This window comes from Uranotaenia lowii, chromosome 1 (genome assembly GCF_029784155.1).
Source record: "Uranotaenia lowii strain MFRU-FL chromosome 1, ASM2978415v1, whole genome shotgun sequence".
Classification (NCBI taxonomy): Eukaryota; Metazoa; Arthropoda; class Insecta; order Diptera; family Culicidae; genus Uranotaenia; species Uranotaenia lowii.
In genome coordinates, this window is record NC_073691.1 from 132,837,790 (window position 1) to 132,859,592 (window position 21,803).

General features: G+C 36.9%; 1 protein-coding gene across 5 annotated transcripts in view; it reads right to left on the minus strand.

The window, feature by feature from the left end:
• The window catches only part of LOC129740071 (octopamine receptor beta-3R-like), a 422,031-nt gene extending 414,318 nt beyond the window's left edge, over positions 1-7,713 (minus strand). For 2 of the 5 annotated variants that reach the window (XM_055731659.1, XM_055731658.1), the window contains exon 1: positions 6,466-7,515. The gene's annotated coding sequence lies outside the window, so the exon portion shown is untranslated. Of the gene's footprint in view, positions 1-6,465; positions 7,516-7,538 lie in introns of those variants that run through there. The other 3 variants (XM_055731661.1, XM_055731660.1, XM_055731662.1) reach the window with 3 other exon arrangements.
• Positions 7,714-21,803: the final 14,090 nt, after the last annotated feature.

Here is a 21,803-nt window from a genome sequence, read left to right on the forward strand (position 1 = left end):
ATATTTAAAAAGTAGTTTAAAAATAAAAATAGTTCAACGAAAAAAATAAGGAAATTGAAAGAAAATATTACTTTTACAATGGGGTTTTCGATTTCTGTGCAGAAAAAACATCATTTCCATCCATGAAGGACGAATCCACACGGACCATCATCAAGGAGCACATAAAATTTAGCATATGTGCTTCCAACGTTAAAATCAGTTATAGCCATGGAAACGTATGGTACTGTTGTCCACGTTTCTTCCTCCCTGTGTTCCAGTTGTCTCTGCGTTCAATACTACACAGTGGGCCCGGCCATGTTAAGATGAGTAGTAAATGTACTTTTACTACTCACCGGGATGCTGACAAGATCTGGCTGTGTATGTATCATAAGCATAAGCATAAGCATAAGCATGATGTGACGAATTTACGTTCGTTTTTTTGTACCCATTGATAAAATCAATTACTCGTGCGATATTCAAAAGATTGTTCGATATTTAACAAAAAAATATAATGAAAAAATAACTAAACTACAGAACAGGAAAAGCTAAGCTATTCTCATAAAACAGATTCGGATGTTTGAGACTGTTTGTCAAGAATCATTACAATGTCAACCAACACACTTTGTTAAAAATTGTACTAAATTTTTGGGAAAATGTGTACAAAATGCATCATCTCGAAGTCCAAAATATTTTATCGAAAGCTGCCTCATCCAGTGGGCTGTTTACGGGCTCATTAAATATTCTAATTCAGTTAGAAAAGCAGACATTTCTCGAATGTGACTAAATTTCTTATAGAAAGAAAAATTTTAGGATTAATTGGAGAAAAGATTGAATAAAAATCTGACACTGGTTTTTTGTTGTAAATGGTGACGTAATGATAAATTTTGTTGTTTTGATTTTAATTCGTCCCTTCTGTTAATAAAACATTGCTTAACAAATTTTGTAAATATCACCTCAACTTTTGTTTTATTCAGTTAAACTTATGCGGCGATTCGGCTAGGTGAAGGGTTTGGAGAAACTCTAACTGAAACAGATTGTTCAACAAAACTTTGTAAGAATCTTGTCCATTCAACTGTTTTCATTAACATAATTTAAAGTCACATACAATGTACTGTCGTTTTGCAATATACAATCAGTGTAATGTTTTTACGATGTCATTTGTCGTTTTCTCAACTATTCCCAGATCGTTTTATAATTGTTTACAAATAATTTTGTCGTTACAATATTTTTCTACTCGCGAAACTTGAACTTACTCTTGACAAAGGTTCCATGGTTAGCGAAATCTTGCAGTTGAAAGTGATCTTCACAAATGAAGCAATTGTTAGGCAGCTCTTCATTTCCGCAATTCTTCTTGTGAATTGAGAATGTGTGGTTTTCAACCACATCGGAGATGTCAAAAATGGATATTTTTTAACCACAACGCAATAAGGAAGTGAAGCGGAAAAACTCAAGTTTTCATTCAATTTTCATTTCTGCCGCAGTCGATGTATTTTATAAGCTTTATGGTTGGATTTTAACCACGTTTGGCTAATGCGCTGATGGTTCTTAAGTGGTTTTTGAAATATATCGTGTTTTTTTTTTCAATCAAAAGTACACGGAAAATAATAAAAAGGTAAAATTTACCGAGACAGCAAAGGTGAACGCTCGCAAAAGCCAAAAAGGTAACCTCTACCTATTCGAGGTGAAACTCACCTCACAGCGAGGTAAAATATACCTGAAACGAAGAATGAAAAAAGGTACAATTCACCGAGAAAAAAGGTGAATCCAAAAAAAGGTAAATTTTACCTCGTAGCCTCACCTGAATTGAGCTGAATCAAAAAGTATAATCCACCTTGAAAGAAAGGTAAATCCAAATAAGGTAAAACTTACCTCGTAGCGAGGTGAAGTTGACCTGGATTGAGCTAAACAAAACGGTACAAATCATCTCGAAAACAAGTAACTATATGACGAATCCGTTTATTGAGGTTAAGCTGTTTTGCCGTTTAGGAACAAGTTTTGCTTCGTGCACAATATGTGAAAATCGGAACAAAATGGTAAGTGTTTTCTAAGATTTTATTTAGTTGTGCTGGTTCTCTTCATAATACTTTGCTTTTGTTTCAGATAGGCCCACAGAGCTTCGTGTTGTATTCCCGTCCGCCTTCAGATATTATTCCGGAAAAGCCGGACCTGACAAGCTTGGCGAACAAAGGACTTGACTCAACAATTTTTAAAGAACACGATGATATATTTCAAAAATAAATATTAGGTAACAGTCTCTATTTGTTTCAAATAAATACCAATTTTTTCATGAACTGTGTTTTTTTTAAATTATTTTTTATTGAAGAAACCAATCAAACAAACTAGCATTTACCTTTTAAATCAGTGAATCGGAAAACGGTATTATTTACTATTTTGCTAGGTGAATGAGAAAATGGTAAAATCTACCTTTTTGCTAGGTGAATGAAAAAAAGGTAAAATTTACCTCAAAAGAGGGGTGGAAAAAATTCACCTCGCAAAAAGGTAAATTTTACCTTTTTTTTATTTTCCGTGTAGGTAATCAAAAACGACCGTGTTCATCGCTGAATGTAAAAAAACGAATAGCACAATGCAAATGTGTGCGTGATATATCGAGATTTTTCCATTTGTGTATGTGGCCGTTAGTTTCACGATAACCCATAGATAGCGCTGCGGAACAGGCGCCAAAATCTGCGTTAAGTGGTCAGTCTGGGTTCTGGTGTCTGCGGATGTACCGAATATTGTCCTTTTCGACTATTTGGCCAAACGAATATTTAGTTGGGTTTTTAATAAAAATACAAAAGCGATTATTTAAATTTCCTAATATTTCTTCCAACTTAATGCCCCCATGTTTTTGAGTCGAATTTTTTTTTTCAAACAGATTATATGTACAACCAGATGAAGTATTGTATTGTATTGCAAGATCTATTTCAAGTAGGGATTGGATTAAAAAAATTACCAATAAAATAACTGAAAAGGCATCAGATGACTTGTCGCTTCTAGGGAGTTTATCTCCAAAGAGAATGAGTTCTTGTGAAATCTGGGACAAACAGGTCGAAACAGGTGTCAAGCAATTTCAAATTGTTTATATGATATCGAATTAGATGAAAGCTGAATTTGAGCAAGATATCTTCAAAATAGTTGTTTAAAAGAACGATGATCTTTAACCTTAACTACACCATACTTTTAACCACACGGTCGGGCAATTCAAGACAATTTTTGTGAAAATTTGTAAAAAGGGCACAACAAAATCTTAACATACATAACAAAGTAATAACTTGAAATTTAAAGTTTTCATTGAATCACAGCAGCAGTGTAAAAATCTTATCTGAAGATTCAACAAAAATTTACGTTCATTTTGAAATTGCTTAGAAACCGTAATATAGAATTTTGAATTTTCATAGAGAAATTAGATCATTTTATTTGATTTAGCAAAAAAAAACTTAACAAAGTCGGAAAAAATCCGAAAATTTTTGAACAATAAATGAGCATTTCGACCAGATTGGACTCCTCCTGAATTCTTAATTTGATTTATGGGCCAGTCTGGATATTTCAAGAAAATCTGGAACAAACGATAATCAAAGTATATAGCGATACTTGTCAGCATTCAGTGTATGATCTACAGTGAAAGAAACACGGATAAACCTTAAATGTTTAATTCAAACCATATGTTTTTGGCACTAATGTAGCATTTTCAAAATTACTTTTGAAAATTATCCGAAATCCTTTGAAAAATTTGACAATAATGTTATTGCATGAACTCGAAAAATAAATATTCGGCCTATTTGGCCTGTTCAGCGTAGCCGAGTATCGCCCGACCGAATTTGCGGTACATCTCTAGTTGAAATCTTTAATTTGCTCAAGAATCTGGTAGAAAAAACATTACATATCATATTACATAAGGGTTATTTTATGCCCAAATCAGATAAGCTAAATCAACCAAACTGCTAAAAAAATCATTTAAAATCAAAATCAAAATCAAAATTTAAAAAAAATATAAGTAAGAGTATAAATTTAATATTTTAGTTGGAAGTATTGATAATGTTAAACAATACACCAAAAATATATGAATTTTCCTGCAGATTTTATATGTTCAGATTACAGATTTTTATCAAAATCACTTCCATAATTAAAGTCTTGAGGATAATTTTAAGCCCTTAACTTAAAGTAACTTCTTGAAGTAAGCCCTTTAAAAAGCTCTTTAAAGCCCAGGGTGTCAGAAATTCGAAAATGGTCTCAAATCGACTCAGTGAAATGCTTCATAGTATTAATATTGTTGAAATTATACGCATTCGTTCCTAAAACCTACTGGTTTTATCATCAAACATTGCAATTTTACCCTTCACGACCTAAAATGTGACAACTGTGATCGATGTTTAATCTTTGGCTCGAACTCACGGACATCGGCTCAGGAAGCAACTGGTTTAAAAACGAAACTGAATATCAGAAAATTTTTAAAAGCTTAAGTCAAATCGTTTAAAAAAATTAATCAAATAATGTTATTTATCCGTATTTAAAAAAAAGATTCATTTTCAAAAGCGTTCTACTTCAGAAATAATAATATCTTGGAAAAATCTGAAACCTTCATCAAAAAGAAGCTAATATTAATAATATCCAAACCGATATATGTATTTCATTAAGGTTTCTTGGAATATAATCTTTCGAAAATTGATTTTTTTAAATTTATTCATTTTAACATTTCTTAAATTGATTTACCAAAGCAAGAAGTGACAGACAAAATCTGCCAAAAAAATAGGTTCATGGGGTCAAAATCTTCCAAAATCAGTTATCAAAACGTATGTATGCTACGAAAATGCTGTTTCCTTGTGTAAATATGTCTTACATACCAGTAGTAGTAGTACCGAAAACGGGAGGGAATTTAAACACTTTTTCATTCATTTTTGGAATATTTTTGAAAAGGTTTCTTTTTCGTAATACCTATTTTGATACTCTTACTGAGAAAATGAGTATAAAACATGATCATTGGTTGCAGAAATTTAAACGAAATTAGGGGACAATTAAATCTGTCTCACAGAACCAGATTCCATGATTCGGGGTAACTTAGATAACTATGGTTTTAACATATCCCAACATCTTTAAAACTATTGTTTTGGTGCCATTCAGCAAAGAAGGGATAAAACATAAATTACAGCATTTTTTTTGTTAAAACCGAACTACTTCTATCAAAAACAGTTATAATCGAAAGTTTATTTATATAGTATTCGAAAGGTGCTGCATAAATTTATGGGCACAAACTATTATCCTTGCTAATTATTTTCTGGCAACAAAAATATAATTTAACTTCAGACAATTCTCTTAGCCTTGCCGCTATTCTCATTTTCGTTCTTTTTCTTCAAAGTTTACCATTTGATAGGTTTCCTAGCTATTTGTTCCACATAGGCCTGCTCTTTAAAAATGTCCCTATTTTTTTATTTAAAAAATGTATCACAAAATGACAATAAAAACTATCTAACTACATACAAAGGAGAAGAGTTGGAGCAACCTGTTCGCTTCTGAATGCATTGATGTTTGTGATGAAGTGTTTGTTTGGAAGCATTCGAAAAAATAAAGTTTTTAAGATAATGAAAAAACATTTTTACTGAGAGCAAAAAAAATTTAAAAACAAACTTAATTTTGCCTATTTAAAACTCAATATATAGGATTTCGAAAGTAGTTTTTGGGTATTTAAACATTAAACTTAATTATGTGGATTATGTGGATTTTTTTTTGTTGACCAAAATTACCCCGGTGATCAAAGCAACCTAAGTTTACAGTACGATGAACTTTAAAAAAAAGGTTATTTGGACAATGAGGTAACATATTTAATCAAGAAAAGAAATATTTGATCAGAATTTAAGTAAGAATAAATTAAAAAAAACTACCTTCACTTAACCCACTAGGCGAGGTACATGATTTTTTTTTTAGTTTATCACTTTTTATACGATGAACTATTTCGTGGGGCATCTTCGGGAGCTGATCCCTTAATACAACGTATTCATAATGGTCAGCATGACATTGAATTTTTATCAAAATCGATCCACTCCGGTGTACTTACGTTTATTCAAATGCTCAATATCAAAATTTCAGTATTCCGGTGATGTTAAACAGAACTATGAGTTCATCTGTTCAACTGCAAAACAGTGGGAATTCAGTGTTTATAACACACGAAATTGAATTAAGTTATTTCCATGATTTTCAACAAAAAAAACCTTATATAGTAAAGTGAAAATCGATTATTATGTGACATTTCCAACTAATTAAGACTGTTTTTCGAAACGTTAAGCAAACGATCTAAAAATGGTTCAAATTTCCTGGAACATTCCCAGGGGTACAGATTATTGCTTGCTTCCACAAAGCAGAAGAAAACACCTGACCCATACCGGGAGAAAGAAAAAAAACGGTACGCAAGAAAGAGTGCGGACCGGAGTGCCTCTAGCGAGGGGTATTTGGTGACAGGAAAGATAAACTGTGTGTGGAAATCGGATAACTTACCATTGTGTAAGCAGCAGCGCCATGCGAAGTTTGCTGTACGCGTCGTTTGTGTATTTACTGAACACAGCATCGTTTCCGGTGTTTCAGGATCCACCTACCCGGGACCGAGACCCGGAACAGTACGAACGTATGTATGGTTAATCCTAAGAATTCATCAGAAATTTCTCGCCTCTTGACTCACGCTGCTGGTCGTCTTCATCACGTTCTGTCGTTTTCTTTTCGAATTGAGCTTTCCAGGATATCCGCTGTGCACGATTACGGATTACAGCTAACAAACATGATTGTTATTGCAGCAAGCTGTACGACCCAGAAACCTTTCCATGCGGAAGTGCCAACTACACACACGCTCACGGGCACCATGGTATAGCTTACATTTTTTCACCCTGTCAACACTCATAAATGTGCTTCTAGCATCAGCCTCAATTCCAACTCACGGTTATGGGAATCAGTTTTCAAAAATTCGCTTTCCAAACAACACTAAACAGCAAATCTCTTTCCGGAGAAATCGATCCTACAAACGAATCCGGGAAAGCGAGCATGAAAAAACTCTCGAATCGATTGTTTTCCACCGGATCACTGCATTCCACTCGATTCGATTTTTCGCCAATTTTCAGCGTCAAAACCAAGATTAAGTGCTTTTCCTCACTTTAAAAATTTTGCCGCTAACCCACCGTCAGCCTACCGGAAACGAACCAGGAAACATTCCAGGCTGAAGGTACGATGAATCCCCTCTTCTCCTCTTTTGCCATCCCCCCAAATACATATCCTCTTACACGTCGAGTCACCTAGTCAGTCAGCCAGCCAGCTGCTGCAGGGATAAAAAAGAATCAACGCTGGCCCCGGAAAAAATCAAATCCACCAACTTTCGGCTCCCAGCACACGCGATTTTCACAAGAAAAGGACAAACGCGCACACTACTGGGTGACCTACTAGCAACTGGCAGAAAACCAGCTGAGCTCTCACCCACCCAGCGAATTCCACCCCATAACGATAGGTATAGAAGCCTTCCCCAACAAATTCTGCAAAGAGCAAAAAACCACTAACACCCCCTTGCTCCCACACCAAAAACTCACCAAATCACCACACCACCAGTAGAGAGCACCGCCTCGACGTACACACACACATTCACCAAACGCAACACTCTCACAGTACAGCAAAAGCAGTCCTTGCGAGTGTTTGGATCACCGCCGGAACAAAACGCACGACTGTATCGGCCACCCTCAGAGCCACAACTGAACCAAAAAGCATCCCTGCTGCCGGGGAAAAGCTGTTTGGTTGAGCTATTTTTCTTCCTGCTTTCCTGCACGAACGACGAGGATCCTGGCTGATGAAATCCGAAGTCCACGAGTCGACGAACTGACCGACCAGACTAGACCATGCAGCAGCTAGCTTGCTCACCATCGGACAGAAATCATCCCCCAAGCGCGCTCGTCTCTCGACCTGGCTGGCTGGCGACTTGACGTCGTTTTGTTTTCGCAGTCGGAAAATGCGAATGAACTTGGGTTCGAGTGTTTTCCCCCGATGGGCATTCGTTTAAGGAAGAAAATCGTCCGACACGAAGGAGTGAAAAGTTTCATCGCCTCACCGCCTCGTGGAGGCAGCTTTTCATTGAAGGGAGCGGGACAGGCTCTGATGCTGATGAGCACGACGAGCAGGACGAGCTTTTACGCTAGATGGGGGAATTAATTTTGGTGAATTTTGATCGTTTACCTACCGATAGACGACATACACAGGCAACGTGCTCGATGCTTCGGGTAATGCGACTTTGTTGTAAAAGCTCTCGCGCGCGTGCTGCAATGTGAAACGTGGGAAAATGTGCAGGGGTGTAATAAGGATAAAAATTCGTATAGGGGAAAATCGGGTAAGAAGGACACACTAAGGTAAAACGGACACTGAAAATGGTAGAATTTTTCCGAAAATATTGCTATGATAGAACATATTTTTCTGAGTTAGTAATTTGAGAACGTTTTTAAACGAAAATGGAACCTACTGGTCCAGAAGCAAAGCAGTGTGATTTCGGATTTCCGTACATTAAAGGGAGTCCACGATGAAATTGCCACACACAAAATTGATTCGAAAAATTTGAGTTTTCATCCGATTGCCATCAAATTTTCAGGGATTTAAAAATAATTACATTAAAAATTATCAATAATATTAAATTTCATTTTACCATTTTACTCGTATTTTAGTTACAGTCCAAACGCAAATACCCTTACCTTGGCCTTAACCCCGGCCATAAGATTCTGCACAACCTGTGAATCAACCGTTTTTTGCATGTAAACTCATACCTACTTTCTTCAGATCCTCGACTGTTTTCACTACCTTAGGTCGTTTAAGAAGGTGCTGCTTTATAATCGCCCAGTACTTCTCGATGGGGTCGAGCTCCGGAGTGTTGGGAGGTTTGAACATTTTCGGTACGAAATTGACCTTATTGTCTGTGATATATCTTAACCTAAAGGTCAAAGATAGTAGCGGTGGTCGGATGTAAAAAAAATATATTAACAGCGGAGTGTTCGGTTTAACGTCCAAGATACTAAAGAACGAGAATTTATTTCCTAACTTGAAATATTCATATTCAAGTTCCCTTTTTCTTTTTGCTTTCGCTCTCTTAATCGATTGCAAGCTTAGTTCATCTAACTCAATTTTAGGTTAATCACAACAGTTCCTTTTCCCTTTAATTTATTGTTACAATCGAATTCAAAAAAACTTGTAAATATTCAAAACAAACTTGCTAACTTTAAGCTAAGAGAAATTAAAAATCTTAAAATAATACAATGTTTACAATTCGAAATGAAATAACAATTTCAATCAGTAGTATACAAAATCACACTTTCTTCTTTTCTTCGTTTTTCGTTCCGATCGACGAATCGAACGCTGCGTAGAAACAGCTTCTTGAAGAGCTTGCGACTCGTGTTCCTTATCCATTGGAAACAAAAATGAATTGGCTGGGAAACCGAAAAATCCTCAGAATCTGTGTCAGAGTAAACATCCGCTTCCTCATCTCTCCTCCTTTTAGGTGGTTGCCGTAAACTCGTGGTTTGTTGATTGTTGCTACGTTGAACAAAAACATTTTCATGTTGGAAAACTATCTTTCGTCTACTGCGCGAAACTGGTGAAATTTTCAGTTGGCGTCTATGCGCCTGAAGAATGCGACCGCCGAGCGAGATCTGTGAAATAGTGTTCGAAATATGTGTCAGAAATTTTGCAGGTAACGATATTCGAACGTCAGTTGGGTTAGGATTTTTGCAGTAAATCAGATCACCATTTTTTAATTTGTTAAAAGGATCAGGTAATATCTTGTTTTCCGCTGTTATTGATTTATCATCATCGTTAAACTTTTTAGTAAAATTTGGTTTAAAATTATGTTTAGGGTTAGTCAAATCCAATTAAGTTTTTGGTTTAAATGAAAAGAGGCGTTCTGAAGGAAATTGACCATCTGAATTACCGTATCTAAATGGAAGAAAATTTATTATTAAAACCGACCATAGACCTCTTGTATATCTATTTACCATGAAAGACCCTTCATCCAAACTCACACGCATGAGATGGGATCTGGAGGAATATGATTTTCAAATAGAATACATTAAAGGTAGTTCGAATGTGTTATCGGACGCGTTATCAAGAATTCAAGTAACGTCAGAAACACTCAAAAACATGTACCTAGTAACCAGATCTATGGCCAAAAGAAACGTATCCAAACCAACTGACAATCAGACACAGAAGCCTGATCAACTTCACGTGTACGATGCAGTCAGCGGTCTGGATACATTTGATTTATCAAAATTAAGATTTTTATATAACGAAAATACAAATAAGATAGATTTACATATATTCAATAATAACTACAAAAAGAGCTTAGCATTAGTGCAAGATCTTGAATTAAATAATGAAACATTATTAAAACCCATGCTACAGAAAGCATTTGAGATAATTGATAAAGGGATCCCTAACACAAAAATGAAGGTAAATGATTCAAATATGAGTAAAGAAACAAGAAAACTTATACAATTGAATCCAAAAATGGCCAAGCAATTCGCGATTGCAAATAATGATTTAATTTTTAAATACATTGACGTCAGTTTATTTAAAGAAATAGGTAACTCAATTCTTAGGAATGTTACCGTACTAATTTTTGAAAAACCTCAAGTTTTAAAAAACGATATTGATATTGGAAACATTCTTCACCAATATCACAATACACCCGTCGGTGGACATATAGGAATTAACCGACTTTATAAAAAACTAAGACCAATATATTTCTGGCTCAATATGAAACAAATTATTACCAATTATGTCAATAATTGTACCCAATGCAAACTAAATAAACATTTCACTAAGGTACAAACCCCAGCAGTAGTCACAACTACACCCATAAAACCATTCGAAGTCGTATCCATTGATACTGTTGGACCATTCCCGTTATCGGAGAATGGGAACCGTTATGCAGTATCGATGCAATGCGATTTTACCAAGTATGTTATTTTAGCTCCAATACCAGATAAAACAGCAACAACTATGGCAAAAGCCGTGATTGAAAAATTCATCTTAATATTTGGACAAATGAATCAAATTAAAACAGATCAAGGAACAGAGTTTAAAGCTGTCTTTGATGAAGTGTGTAAAACATTACAAATTACACATACATGTTCAGCTGCCTATCACCCTCAAACAATAGGCGCATTAGAGAGAAATCACAGGTGTTTAAATGAGTACCTGCGAATTTTCTGTAATGAAAAAATAAATGATTGGGATTGTTGGTTACCGTATTATAGTTTTTGCTATAATACAACTCCAAATCTCGATCACAACTACACCCCGAAAATCTAACATTTTTGAAATCATACCGCCAAAAATCAATCCAGTGTATAATCACGAATCCTACAACTATGAAATGAAATACAGACTTCAAGTTGCGCATACACACGCTATTCAAAAAGTTAAACATAAAAGAACTCAAGAACTAAATAAAAATATTCAAATTGGTTCAGACGATATAAAAGTTGGAGATATTGTTTATTTAGTATTAGAAAATAGATCAAAATTAGACCAGGTAAACGAAGGTCCGTACAAAGTAATAGCCAAAACCCCATCTAACGCAACTATCATAAATGAGAGAAATAAACGGCTAGAAGTACACAGAAGCAGATTAATAAAATTTAAAAGATAAATTTCTTTAAGAGGGTAGGAATCTATAACAATTAACATAAAACAAAAAAAACACATTTAAATCATAAACATATACAAAGGAAAAGTTGTGAGAGGTCCTTGGAGTCGTATTTCAAATTGATCCTTGTTTTCCAAACAATTTCCGTAGGGGGATGGTGTAGCATGTGAAATGCGCGATTCCCACGTAGCAATCAATTTTAACCCAAGCCTTCGAAATGCTTATGCAACACATGTAAATGAGTGCATAGAGCAGTTCGAAGACCCACGGTACTTCGCAATAAATTACGACATGGCACAAAAACGTAAGCTCATATTAAGTCTTTAGAACGATGAACCCAAAGTGTCGTTGTCTAGCGCACTTGGTGCTAATGACCTTCATCGTCAAACATATTTACCCCTCTCTCGTTATCCTCGCTCTCTTTATAGCGATCACGCGATCAAGTAAATAACAAACTCATAATCGACTCCAGGTACCTCCAGTATGTATATTGTAAAGACTAAAATAATTGAATAAACAGATTGATTCCAACCTTAAACTGTGAATGTGGTCACTCCTGTGAAAGTCCGAACATTTCTTAATGGTAATGTTTCAGAGATGTGTTTCTGTAGTTAAATAGAAAAAAGCAGATTTGTTCGTCGGTGTCCAGCTTGTTCATATCCGGGTCCAAGAGAAATTTTCTCCAAACGTCCTTTACCAGTCTGACCATACGTTCAGCTTGACCGTTGCTTTCTGGATGGTAGGCAGGACTCCTCATAACTCGGATTCCTTGTTTCTCCAAAATTGCCTTGAAAAACTCCGAATTAAACGGTGGACCTCCATTGGTTACAATAACATCTGGTAACCCGAACCTAGCGAAAATACTTAGAAACACTTCCAACACCTTTCTGCAGTCTGTACCAAACCTCATGTACTCAAGTTCAAGCCATTTACTATGACTATTACTACTACCAAAAACGTTTTCTTTTGAAAATGGAAGAAGTCAGCATGCAAACGACTGAACGGTTTGTTCGTTTGTTGCTATGACGAATAATTTCTGATTTCCTAATGGCAGTAGTTTGATGACAGATTTGACATGCTCTCACAAAATCTTCGATGTCGTCGTTTATTCCATTCCAAAAGACAGTTCTTCTTTGCCATCTGTTTAATTTTACTGATTCCAGAATGATTCTTGTGTAGTATCTTTAAAACTTTATTTCTCAGAGACAAAGGTATCATTACTCGTCCTTGGAAAAGAATACATCCATCAAATTCCACTAAATCATGATGATTTGAGTAAATATTCTTAAATTTTTTGTCTAAACGCTCAGGCCAACCATTTTTTAAAAATTGCATTACTTTCAACAAAAAATCATCTATAGAAGTCTCCTTCGCTATCAGTTTACAATCTATGGGAAATTCATCAGAAAAGTTTAAACTTTTAATATATTCTCTTGCCAATTCTTTTGGAACCTCCTGCTGAATTGGGAACCTAGAACAAAAATCCACGTTCCCCATACGCGATGATGGTCGGAATATTATATCATAGTCGTATATGGACAATTCCAGAATATATCTTTGTAAACGAGTGACAGTTATTGCATGTTTTCCTTCTTTTCCATAAATACCAATTAAAGGCTTATGATCGGTGAAAATTTTGAACTTCTGTCCGTAAAGAAACTTGTGAAACTTCTTCACCGTGCTTATAACTGCAAACGCTTCTAGGTGCAAGATGGGGTAATTTTTTTGTGCATTACTAAGCGAAAATGAAGTGAAACTTATTGGCCTTTCAACACCATCAATTTCGTGTGCTAACACACCTCCTAAGCTATAGTTACAAGCATCGGTAACTATTACTATAGGCTTAAGTGGATTAAAAAATTCTAACAGGTTTGATGACATTAAAAATTATTTGCAATTGTTAAAACTTTGTCACAATTATCATTCCAGACATATTTGACATTCTTTTTAAGTAAATTATAAAGACAATGGATGCGAGAAGGTAGATTTGGGATAAATTTAGCATAATAGGTAACGAGACCCAAAAAAGCTTTTTGTACAGATTCATTTTGTGGAGGTTTAGCTTCCCTAATGGTCTGAATTTTCTCCGGACATGGAAGCTAAACCCTGATCTGTCAAGATGTGTCCCAAATATTGTAATTTATTCACAAAAAACTTGCATTTCTTCCAGCTCACCTTTATGTTAGCCTTAGCAAGCCTGTCCAAGACTAAATAAAGCTTTCGCATGCAGCCTTCAAAATCAATTCCCGCTATCAAAATATCATCTAAATAACAAAAAATTTTGTCCAATCCTTGCAATATTTTGTCCATAACCTTCTGAAAAATTGATGCTGATGAAGAGACACCTTGTGGCAATCTGATGTAAGCATAAAGTCCATTGATCGTGTTGATAACCATAAATTTTCTGGATCTATCAGACAAACGAAGTTGCGTATAAGCCCCAGTTAAATCCAGAGGGCAAAAACTTTTGATCCAGCCAGAGAGGCGAATAAATCCTGTGCTAAAGGTAAAGGGTACGTGTTAGGAACTATCACTTTGTTGATAGACACCTTACAGTCGATTACTAGGCGTATGTCTTGATCTTTCTTTACCACAATTACAACAGGCGAAGCCCACTCACTGGCTTCCACAGGCGTAATCACGCCTTCTCTCTCCAAATCATTTAAATACTCCATCACTCTTGGTCTTAAACGCAAAAGTACCTCATAAGCCTTTTTAAAAATCGGTCTGTCTTCCTTCAGAATCAAATCCCCCTCAAAACCTTTGATTGGAATTGAAAAATCTTTATTAAATACTTTTGTCAACTTACTTTTTATCTCATCAACTGCCTTATCTTCTTTCAACATGTGAACGCTTTCTTGAGGAAAAATGTGTTTCGCAAAAATGCTCCGCCAGTCCGGGTACAAAACGTCCAACCAAGTGCGCCCCATCAACGGAGTAAACTCATTATCGCATCGCAGTACAATCAAGTTTAATTTTTTTAAATTTTCCACATCTACCTCGAACATTCCCAAAATTTGAAATCTTTTGCCATCAATCTCTTATTACATGAACTCAATTTCTGATTTTTTAAGTTTCTGAGAAACAACTCCTCAGAAATTACGCTTTCCGCTGAACCACAATCTACCTCCATTGTCAAACGCTTGTTTTTAATCAGAGTTTTCACATAACATGGACCATTCGATCTGATTTTAGATCCAGACCTAGAAGCGATCATTAAACAAGATAGTTCCTCATCACTATCCGTTTCCAAATCAGTTTTTAATCGCTTGAAAATTGAAGAAGAAGTAGAAGGAACAATAGTTTTAGGAGTATCCAAAAATTTGACACTATTTTGATTTCTATTAGAATTCCTGTTATTTTGTTTCAATTGATAGCAAAATTTTCTAGTGTGTCCTCTTTTTTTGCAAAATGAACAAACAAAAACTTTCTTTTCATTACTGAAGCGATTTCTGCTTGAAAAAAGATCTCCACTTCTACTACGTGATGAAAATGAACGATTATTAAAATTGTTACGATCCCTACTGCGATCTCGGCTTCTAAAATTTTTTGATAACTTATTTTGGTAAACTCGGTTGTTGTTATTATTATTGTAAGGGCGAGAACCTAGGCGCGAAATAATGTTAACATTTTTCTCCTTCTTTCTGCTCAGAAAACGGGTACGATTCATAGCATGCTCATGATTAAGAATCAATTGCTCAGCTCTTTCAGCTGTTAAATCTTTTTCATTAAAAAGTTGTTTTTATAATTCTTCAACGTTTACACCAATTGCCAAAACGTCCCAAATTCCCCTTTGCTTCAATTCCCCCAAATTACATTTCTTCGCCAAAACTTTGACGGCTAAAATGAAGTCTTCCGCTTTCTCATAGTCACCTTGACGCCTCGTCCAAAATTCCTCGCTTTGCAAAATTTCCGTATCCGATTTATCGAAACGTTTATTCAATGCTTCCGTGATCTCTTTATATGTGAGATCTCGGAAGTTACGTCCGGGAAACAGTTTTTTTAATTCGGAATATACTTCCTGTCCACACACAGCCAAAAAAGAAACTTTGTACCTGGCTTCAGTGTATTCGTTGTGTTCAAATATAAATTCTAATTGTTCAAGGCATTGCGAAAAAGGAACTGAACCAGGAATGTATGGTTCCATAGTTGCAGTTAAAGCCATAATGGTTTAATAAAAATGCGATTTGCTAATAAGTGCAGTACAATATTCAAAAAGATGAGAAAAATAATAAAAAAAATATCGTTAAAATAACCCAAAAAGGGCAAATAAATGCTTCAAAATGATCAGTTTGCTAAAATCAATTAAAAATACAATGGAAAAATAACATACCTGAACCACCCTAATCGTCCCAACTTCTACAAGATCTGCTTCGGTCGCAAAAAAACAATCACCAAAATTTGTGAATTTATCACTACCAGGCTTCTGGCAGCAGCAACAGTCTTCAATCCGGGTTAAAAGATTCCTGAATAGTCCTCCGGTTGGGTCTTTCCAACAACAGCAACAGGGCAACAGCATCAACAGTGCAACAGCAAGCAAAATTTTCCAGGCAGCACCAACGCAAACAGCAACAGCAAGATTTCGGTTTACAACCCTCTGGGTGAAAAAAGAACAGCAATCAAACAGCAGGCAACAATCCCACTGGGCACAATCGTGAGAAAACTCCTTTAGTTGAGCACTTTAAGCACGAAATTGTCGATCAAAATAATTCACACTTTGTGAATTCTGCAATTTTGACAAACTCAAATTGCCACAGCTGATTTTGATTGTCTCTGTCGTAGTGAGACAGTTGTCGTGAGTAGAGCAAACAAAAAGGGATAACCAAAATGGTGCACTCACAAAAATTTCACCTCGTGGCAAACAAAATGGTGGTACACATGTAATAATGTTACGCAAAATTTTCGAAAGAAAATCGTCAAAATTTCACTTAGTGAAATCAATAGTTTTAAAATGCTTTCTCTCAATAATTGTTCTGTATATAAAAAAAAATCGTGTGGAGGAATAGTCAAAAAAATCACAGAACAATGGTTTTTACGAAAAATTGGTTACAGTACCTTGCTGAACAATGGCTCCTTTGTTCAGATGAAAAAAAACGTGGTTTTTCGGGAAACCAGCAAAAACGAACTCCTCCGTTGACCAAACAAGAATTCCAAAAGGAATATTAAAAACAATTCTTCTTGTTAATCTACCACACGCGAAAAACTTTCGAAATACAACTTTCTTATCTATATATAAAAAAAAAACTTTATCCTCGTCGCCAAACTGATATATCTTGACTGTTGTGGGTTATGACGTTGTGGGTCTTCAGGAGGGGAAGCAGCCGCTTCTGGAGGCATCCTTTCATGTACGCCTGTCCGTTCATCGTGTCCTGGGTCACGAAAGATGCACTCCGTTTCCCGCACGTGCAGATGGCTTGCCAAACCAGTAATTTATTCGCAAATTTGGACATCTTCTGAGCGCGGACATTCTCCGGAACGCTGAACTTATCCTTGGCCGTGAAAAACAGGTTACGGGAATCTGTTTGAAGTCGGATTTCACATATGTTCCGTCGACAATGATAAAGCATTCAACTTTCGTCAGCATGTTAAGGTACAACTTCCTGGCACGGGTTTTGGCGAACTTGTTCTGCTTCTCGTCGCGATTAGGGGCCTTTTGTACCTTGATTGTTCAAAGCCCAGCCTTAGTTTTGGCCTGCTGGACTTCGGCTACGGTGCAGCTTCTTAGCCACATCCCGACCGGAGGCATTCCGGGTTCGTTTGAAGGCCTCAACTACGCGGTTGTGATTTTTGGTGTTGGACGGAATACCTTTTTCTTCACTTCTGGGCCTCCGATCGGTGGTCAATTGTTCCACGAACCGCACAATCGCGACACCGTGGAATTCGCGAATCCCAAGGTTTTAGCGATGGAACGATGCGAGAGATCCTTGTTCTCGAGATGAATGAGCAAGATTTTATCACGCACGAGTTGTTCTTTCGACTCCATTTCGCCGAGTTTTGATCACAGGAGTTAAAAATTTGCAGGATATAAACAATGCACTATGAACTCAATCCACCAAAATGTTCATTAAATTCTACCCAACCGTTAAAAAGTTAAAGCAATTTCATAGTGTGGCAATTTCATCGTGGACACCCTTTATAAGCGCTTTCTTCACCGGGTATCCTGTTTTTACAGTTTTCATGGCCTGTTTGGGACGGTGAGTGCTTTTCGATTGACAATTGCTCTTGCCATGGTTTTTGGAATGCATATAGAGGATCAAACCGATGAAAAAATTGAAATCTCGGAGAAACTTATGTGTTTGTTTAACCTGACCTTTCAGAGTCCGTCTTACCAGCCTAAGCAACTTTTTTTTCAAAACGATTGTTGCTCAAGCCCTCTGACCGAAATTAGCTGATTTTTCTCTAGATGGTTAAAGAAAAGCCTAATAGACAGCCCACCTTTGAAAACGGTCGTAGTTTTCGAAATTGTCGCAAGTTATGAACTACTTCTGATTAGACACAATCACATCAAATAATGGACAAAGTTTTTATTTATTTTGTTTACTATTATGAGACCTTGCTTGATGCAAATAAACGAAGGGTCTCTAAAGTGTTGATACACTTAGGCAAACAGCCTAGGCCGAGCAGCCAGGGTGGCACTTAAGCGAGCTATTAAAACAAGCAAAGAGAACTGTTACAGAGTGTTATGCCAGAGCGTAGATGATAACCCATGGGGCCAAGCCTACAGAGTTGCACTGGCGAGATTCGCTGGCCCAAGGTGGCTGACCGAAAAGTATCCGGAAAAACTGAGAGAGATTGTTGCACATCTTTCCGCAGCTTGGCCCGACGCAGTTGCCACTTACCCCGTACGACGCGGGTGCCCACGACATCTAGCCAGTAACGAACGAGGAACTTGTGGCTATCGCTAAGAAACTTGCGATGATACGGCCCGGACGGAATCCCAAATACAGTGCTGAAGGTGGCTGTACAGACCATTCCGGATACTTTCAGAGTGGTAATACAAAAGTTTCGCGACGAGAAAACTTTTCCAAATTCTTGGAAAACGGCGAAATTGGTGCTACTAACAAAACCTGGGAAGCCACCAGGGCATCCATTACCATACAGACCCATTTGTCTGCTGGTCATCCTTGGTAAGCTACTGAAGAGGATAATATTTAACGGACTTAATATTCGGAAAGGGAGATCTACGGTGAACGCCTTCCGAATGGTGACAGAGTACGCGAAGCGCGCATATAAAAAGAAGCGGACAGGTGCTCGTCACTGCGTCATTGTATCAATCGACGTTGAGAATGCCTTCAACAATGCCAGCTGGGAAGCAACTGCCAAAGGATACCCTCTGCATGATAATAGGAAGCTTCTAGGATAATCGAGTCCTGACGTACGAAATCGAAACTGGGTTACGATCTACTGCCCTAACAGCGGGTGTTCCACAGGGTTCCATTATCGGACCTATGCTTTGGAATGCCATGTAGAATGAGGTGTTAACACTGAAAGGCGTGCAGAAAGTCGGATTTGCTAACGGAGGAGCGGCCTAGAGCTCCGCGATAGAGCTAGAGCGCAACAGATCCAAATAACGGAGCACACATCGGCTGATAACCATGCGAGTGTCCTGTCCACGAAGCAAGAGCTGTTAGAGGAGTGCGTAAAATTCAACGAGCAGCGTCAATGCTCAAGTGGCAGAAGCAATGGGACACATCGAACAACGCAAGATGGAAGCACAGGCTAATCCCGTGACTTTTAGACTGGGTAAATCGGAAGTATGGAGTGGTCAACTTCTACACTGCAAAAAATCCACATATTTGGAATATGTGTTAGCCTTATAGATTTTTGCAATTTGATTCCCATTTGGAAAATACGTGCCCACACATATAGAATTCAAGATTATAACTTTTATATGCGTCACATAAAAGTTATAAAGTCCCACACATATTATGAGCGTACACTGTACTAAAATATCTGCCTACTTTAGGGCGTTTAAATACTTGCCTACTCAAAGGCGATTTTTAATGTTTGAATTCGTTTTTCGGAAGAACATTTGAATTTATTTTGGCTATCGAGACATTCCTGTATAAATTTTTATTTTTTATTCCGGCATGATAATTTAATAACAATGAACTTTGCTCTTCCTCGTCCTTGAATAACTCGTACTTTTGTCTCGCGTTTCTATTTCACTGGAATTCGGATCCTTATCAATCTCCAGGAGTCTTTGTCGGGATTTTTCTGAAACATAATATGTGTTACAAACCTAAATTCGATCAAATGAACTATAAACTCACCTTCTGAATTGTATGAGTAAACGATTGCCGGTTTTGGAAGGGCCAACCACCCTGCCCTGAGTGTAACCGGTACCCGAAGGCAAGTCACCAGCTGGAACCCGGATGCGAATGGTATCAAACTTGGACCATTTCCGGGCGACCAATTTCTGGAACGAACGAATTTCACCATCTCGGTCGGTAGCCAGTTTTTTTGCGGGATAGAAAAGAATAAATCAATGAAGATCCACTTCTATAATGTTTATAAACAATTAATTACTTTACTAGTTGACGCCAACTTGTTCTTCAGGTCGGCCATTTTTATGACATGAAAATTTTCAAAGACTAAAATCATATAAATTATGTGTCAATATCATATAAACTTCATATTTTGACCATAAATTTTATGTGTGACATATGATAATCATATGAATCATATGAAATCTAAGCGTAGAACAATTTTTAAGACGTATGTGTGGGGGAAACATACATCCTAAGTGTGGATTTTTTGCAGTGTATGTATATGACGCAGTTCGAGTCATGGGTGCTTTAAGCAATACCTTCATCGGTTTAAGCTTATCAGCTCGCCTTATTACCCGGAATGCGTAGAAATGCTATCTTTGTCTGCGCCAGGTTCATTTCAAGGTGTGAACAACTTCAAAATTTGAACGCTGAAAATATTGTGAGATGAATGTGTCGCGACGAACAGTCGTGGCATGCGATAGTCGACGAAATCTCGCAAATCATGCACGATCTAATAAGAATCAGGACAGATGATGAACGGAGAGAGTGAGATAGTAAACCAAATTTGACAAGCTAATGGAAGGTCTTGGGCCTCGTATGATACTTCAATTCAAAAGCAACGCGACCTTAGGGCGCGGTTCAACCCTTATCTGGAATTATACGTGTGGTGGGACTTAAAAGGTCTCACGTACTCAGCTACGATCTTTCCTGCAGCAAAAGGCAGCAGAGATACCATTCGGGGTGGTCGTGACGGGATTCTAGCTTGGTAGTTTCTCAATCGGCCATGCCTTGGTGGTTAGAGGATAAAGGAGAAAGAAGATAAAGGAGTAAAAGCAAAATTGAGAAAAAGGAAAATAAAAAAAACTTAGGCACACATATTCTCAGCATTAGATTTATGCCATACATTGTAATTTTCGAAATATTGAAAGTGACCGTTTACCCGCTGTTCAAAATATGTATTTTTGATAGTTAATATTTTTGTAAATCTATCATAAACGGCAAAACCAAAGATTAAAATTCTCATCTCGCTAATTTTGAAATACTCAGAGCCCGACTCCATTTTACTCAGACATCGCCGTTTGTATGGCGCGTCCGTCGCTTGATCTAAAACGACTCAGTTTTTCCGAGTGACGACTACTCAGACGACTCGAAAATTGACACTCAGCTAATTTGAGTCCTTGAAGGCGACAACTGAGTAAATTTGGATCAGTTTTTGCGAGGCAGTCGACTTTGTTTGTTTTCGACAACAAATAATTGAGAAATTTATATGGTAAATGTCAATTTTTATCGGTAATCTAATTATAATAACGTCATTTTGATCATTTTACAGGGAATCGCGATGATTTTTTGTCGAATCCGAGGTGCGTAATAAAACATTTGTCGAATGCGTAGCAAATTTACCGGTGGAAAAGTCCAGGAACGAAGTTAAACATCATCTCATCAAAAAACAGGCATGCAGTGGTTGCGTTGGTCAAAAAGAAACATTTCCAATCCGGTAACGCAGAATAAAGTCCCGTAGGAGGCGTCAAAAACCCGGCGGGGGACAAACAGAAAAATAAAAAAGTTCAACATCAAGGATATTTTTTTTAATAAAGATTTATGTGCACTTTTTCGACTTTTTATTCATTGAATAAACAAATCCATCATTTTGTCAACATTTATACAGGTTTTTACTTTTCTAG